Source organism: Trachypithecus francoisi, unplaced genomic scaffold (genome assembly GCF_009764315.1).
Source record: "Trachypithecus francoisi isolate TF-2019V2 unplaced genomic scaffold, Tfra_2.0 Lachesis_group5, whole genome shotgun sequence".
Lineage (NCBI taxonomy): Eukaryota > Metazoa > Chordata > Mammalia > Primates > Cercopithecidae > Trachypithecus > Trachypithecus francoisi.
Window position 1 is genome coordinate 129,930,388 of NW_022681470.1, and position 5,468 is coordinate 129,935,855.

Consider the following 5,468-nt stretch of genomic DNA (forward strand, 5'->3'; position numbering starts at 1 on the left):
TTGTTGGGATAGGTAGAAAATTATGATTATTAGTAAAAGTGACCTTTGGAAATATTCATTAATTATGTGTATTTTTTCTTATGAATCATCTGTCTATGCTCTTTGCCTATACCATATTATTAATAAATATATTTATCAGGTATCTCAATACATTTAATAACTGTGCAAAGTCTAAAAATATTTCAACATCTAAAAAAAATTTCATAGACTCTTGTACAAGTCTTTGGAGATTATCTAGCAGCGTGATTCTCATTTTACAAAAAATCAAACAAAAGAACCGAGAAGGGAAGTGTCAAGCCAGCTCAACAGATGAAGAAATAGAAAATCCAGTTGGATCCTCCACCAGTTAGATGGTGCTGCTTCTTCAATTACTTCTCAATTTGGTCCCCTCAAAGCCACATTTCCTACTCAATCGCCATATCCAGGAATTACAGAGAGCCACCTTCATTTTCCCACAGTTTGAAGCATTTTTTTTAAAGACTCAGGGTAAATAGTGGAGAGGATTTTAAACTATCTTGAAGGCCCTTGTGATTTCACGCTGTAATTTTTTTTGGTGGGGGGGGATCTTTTTTGTTTTTATACACATGACAAGATTTTACATCAAGAATAGTCAGTTAAATAGTACAAATTTACATACATGAGAAATGTTAAAAAAGTTCAACTAAAAATCCTATGTCTTCCTGTGATCCCTAATCCTACATTTTAGGAGCATCCAAAACAAGTCTCTCCCAAAAGAAATGACTTAAATTTCACATTCCCTCTCCACAAAGGATACAAACAGTGAGAGTATAATATATAATTCATCTTTTTCAGCTGTAGATTCCTTTGCTGTTTCTTGTTCTTCTTCATCTGTTCCTACATCTATTTCTTTGTCTTCATCTTGCTCTGTGTCTTCTGTTGTGTCTTCAGGTTCTTCTTTGGGTTCTTCTTCCAACTTTGCATCAGGGTCAATGTTCAAACTTAGGGAAGCATTCTTTCTATTCTATCTCCATATGTTTTAGTGTCTGGTAAAAGATATCCTGCCTGAAGCATTGCTGTTTCACACAAAACCACAGCAAGATCCAAGACTATTTTATCATCTTCACCTTTCCTTAATTCATCGAAGCATGTCTCTGATCAGCGGGTGTCTAGCATTAATTTCAAATGTTTTCTTCTGACTCCCATAGTAATTTGTAGAGCTGTCCTTGCTCATTTGATATGCTTGTGCTTTCATGATTCTGTCCATGTTGCCAGACAGTCGGTACTGACTGGCCACCAAAGCACACGGAGATTCTGTCAGGTGCTGAGACACCACAGCCTTCTCAATTTTGTCCTTAAGGGCTTTATCTTTCATCCAATTGAGCAGAGGCTCAAATTCTTTCTCAACTGCTTCACAACTCTTCTTAGTTTTCTCACTTTCATGAATCTTCACTCCTTCCTTGACAATATTCTGGAACCTCTTCCCATCAAATTTGGGAAGGGTCTGACTGCAGTATTCATCCACAGGTTCTGTGAGGTAAATAACTTCATAGCCCCTTTTCAGAAGTCGCTAAACAAATAGAGAAGATTCAGCCTCTTTTCTGCTGGACCCAGCCATGAAGTAGATTTTGTCTTGTTTTCTCTTCATTCTTTCCACATACTGGTCTAGGGTAGTAATGTCAGTTGGATGATGAGAAGACTGGAACATAAGAAGTTTAGCAAGACATGTTTGATTTGAGTGGTCTTCAGTCACACTAAGCTTGATGTTGGTACCAAATTCTTTCCAAAAAGTATCATTGTATTTCTCATCAGCAATCTTCTTGATCATGTCCAGAGTTTTACAAACAAGCTTCTTTTAATCACCTTAAGCAGTTTATGTTGCTAAAGAGCCTCAAGAGAAACATTCAAGGGGAGATCATCTGAGTCCACCACACCCTTGACAAAATTAAGGTACTTAGACATCATATCATGGAAGTCATCTGTGATGAATACACAGCGCACATAGAGCTTAATGTAACCACTCTTTTTAGATCCATATTCGTCAAATAGACCACGTGGAGCAGATGTGTGTACAAATAAAACTGATTTGAAGGTAACTTCCCCTTCAGCAGTAAAGTGAATATAAGCCAGGGGGTCATCACTTTCCTTTGAAAACGATTTATAAAAAGCTTTGTATTCATCTTCTATTTCTTTTTTTTTTTTTTTTACTTCTTTTGATGGTCTCTGCCATATTGGTGTGATATCAGTCATAAGTTCCCAGTCCCAGACAGTTTTTTCAACTTTTTAAATCTTTGGTCTCTTTTCTTCTTTTTCTTCCTCTACTGCAGCTTCATCGTCAGATTCTTCTTTGTCTTCTTTTGCTACTTCTTCCTCCACGGGCTCATCAATAGTTTCAGCCTTGCTCCAGCCGCACGGTCTGCCCAACTCAGGCTATAATTTTAATTTCCCCATTAGCACCTTGCAAATCTCCATTCCAGAGAGCACAGTATTCGGCTGCATTTTGCCATTTACATGACACAAGTTATAGCCAAAAAAGGTTAGTGTAGTGTTGTATCCCTGTTAAGAAATAAGAACTAAATGTGGAGACCAAGCTGCAGAATTTTGTAGGAGGGGTAGAAAGGGTGGAGCAACCATTTCAATGTTGGCCTCAGCGCCTCTTTGCTTTGAAATCCTGGATCCTCATAAAGTTTCTGACCACAGAAGAGACTGAAAATACCCTGATTGGGAGGAGGCATTCTGTGCTCCTCCCACCACTGCTACTCAGCATCAGTGATGCAGTGAGGGTTTGGGTCAGTATTAGTCCGTTTTCACGCTGCTGGTAAAGACATACCCAAGACTGGGAAGAAAAAGAGAGTTTTGTCTGTTTGTTTGTTCGTTTCTGAGACAGAGTGTCACTCTGTCACCAGGCTGGAGTGCAGTGGTGTGATCTCGGCTCACTGCATCTTCTGCCTCCTGGGTTCAAGGCAATTCTCCTGCCTCAGCCTCCTGAGTAGTTAGGATTACAGGCACCCACCACCACGCCCAGCTAATTTTTGTATTTTTAGTAGAGACGGGGTTTCACCATGTTGGCCAGAATGGTCTCAATCTCTTGACCTTGTTATCCGCCCACCTCGGCCTCCCAAAGTGCTGGGATTACAGGGGTGAGCTACCGTGCCTGGCTGAAAAAGGGGTTTTATTAGACTTACAGTTCCACATAGCTGAGGAGGCCTCAGAATCATGGCGGGAGGTGAAAGGCACTTCTTACAGGGCAGTGGCAAGAGAAAATGAGGAAGATGCAAGAGCGGAAACCCCTGATAAAACCATCAGATCTCATGAGACTGATTCACTACCAGGAGAACAGTAAGAAGGAAACTGCCCCCATAATTAAAATTATCTCCCACCATGTCCCTCCAACAACACGTGGGAATTATGGGAGTACAATTCAAGATGAGATTTGGGTGGGGACACAGAGCCAAACCATCTCATTGCACCCCTGGCCCCTCCAAATCTCATGATCTCACATTTCAAAACCAATCATGCTTTCCCAACAGTCCCCCAAAGTCTTAACTAATTCAGCATTAACCCAAAAGTCCACAGTCCAAAGTCTCATCTGAGATAAGGCAAGTCCCTTCCGCCTATGAGCCTTTAAAAAAATATGGGAGTACAATTCAAGACGAGATTTGGGTGGGGACACCGAACCAAACCATATCAGGGTCCCAGCAGATGTGATTTGTAGAAGAGTAAGGAGGGTTTAGAGTTTCAAAATGTCAACAGATCTTGAGGGAACGTGATCTTCCCTCACTGAGGAAATCTCTTTGTCCAGAGTAAACTTAAGCAATTGTGTTTCGTTGACTCTAAGTTTCAAGACTAATCAAGTATCTCCTGTAGTGTGGAAGGCTGACTGCTGAACTCTGTATTTTTATCTGTTAACTGAGTGTTTCCTTTTTCCTTGACAGTGTGTACCACTCAAGTGATTACAGGTCAGACAGTTGTCTCAATTAAGCTGCTGGCAAGACAAGAGTAGAATTATTTGAAGTGTCGTCAGTAAAGAGGTTTAGCATTATTGAGAGATGGCTCTAGAGCTTCAATGAACAAAACTTCAATAATAACAGCAGGAGGGCAGTGTTAAAGCTAATAAAAATAGGTAGAGCACTTAGTATGCACCAGACAGTTTACGAAAGCTTTGCAAGCATTATCTCACTTAATTTCCACAACAATCCATGAGGTAGGCACCATTATGCTCACTTCACAGATGAAGAGAATGAGGCTCAGAGTGGTAAAGTTGCTTGCCCAAAGTCATATGGTAAACTTCTTGGGACCAGAGCAAGCAATCTGACTCCAGGATCCTGGGATCCTAAGCTCTCTCTATACAAACGCCATGACTACTCTGGAGGTTGTAGCCTCTGCTTCTGAAATAGTAGCTGCTCAAAAAATATGAGCCAAATGAACGAATAGATGCTCTGTATTAGGCTGTTCTTGCAGTGCCATAAAGAAACACCTGGCTGGGCACGGTGGCTCAGGCCTGTAATCCTAGCACTTTGGGAGGCTGAGGTGGGCAGATCATGAGGTCAAGAGATCAAGATCATCCTGGCCAACATGGTGAAACCCCGTCTCTATTAAAAATACAAAAATTAGCTAGGCACGGTGGCACATGCCTGTAGTCCCAGCTACTCAGGAGGCTGCTGAGGCAGGAGAATCGCTTGAACCAGGGAGTCAGAAGTTGCAGTGAGCCAAGATGGTGCCACTGCACTCCAGCCTGGTGACAGAGTGAGACTCTGTCTCAAACAAACAAACAAACAACAACAACAACAAAACACCTGAGGCTGGATAACTTTCAGAGAAAAGAGGTTTAACTGGCTCACGGCTCTGTATGCCTTACAGGAAGCATGGTGCTGGCATCTGCTCAACTTCTGGGGAGGCCTCTAGAAGGATGCAATCATGGAGGAAGGCGAAGAGGAGGCAGGCACATCACATGGCCAGAGCAGGAGCAAGAGAGTGAGGTGCCACACACTTTTAAACAGCCAGATCTCACGAGAAGTCACTCACTATTTCAAGGACAGCACCAAGGGGCTGGTGCTAAACTATTCATGAGAAATCGACTCCCAGGATCCAATCACCTCCCACCAGGCCCCACCTCCAATACTGGGGATTACAATTCAACGTGATTTGGGTGGAGATAAACATACAAATGCTATCATGCTCCATGGTGCTGAGGCCTGGGTCAGAGTCAGGTGGCTGCGTGCTCTGCAAGCCTGAAGGGAGACCTGAGAGCTACATTAAGATGGCCTTTCAAACTTCTCAGAACTTTGTTTGAATTTAGAACCTTTTGAATAATTGTCACAGTAATGCCTCATCTTTGTTTTAGCAGTATTTAAGAGGCCGAGGCGGGCGGATCACAAGGTCAGGAGTTCGAGAACAGCCTGGCCAATATGGTGAAACCCCATCTCTACTAAAAATACGAAAAAAATTAGCTGGGCATGGTGGTGCACACCTGTAATTCCAGCTACTCAGGAGGCAGAGGCAGGAGAATT

General features: G+C 42.2%; 1 pseudogene across 1 annotated transcript; it reads right to left on the reverse strand.

Moving 5' to 3' along the window:
• Nucleotides 1–886: 886 nt before the first annotated feature.
• LOC117075387 lies at nucleotides 887–2,357 on the reverse strand (annotated as a pseudogene). Its single transcript, XR_004433978.1, has one exon. The product of XR_004433978.1 is annotated as an endoplasmin-like (transcript).
• Between the last annotated feature and the right edge of the window lie 3,111 nt (nucleotides 2,358–5,468).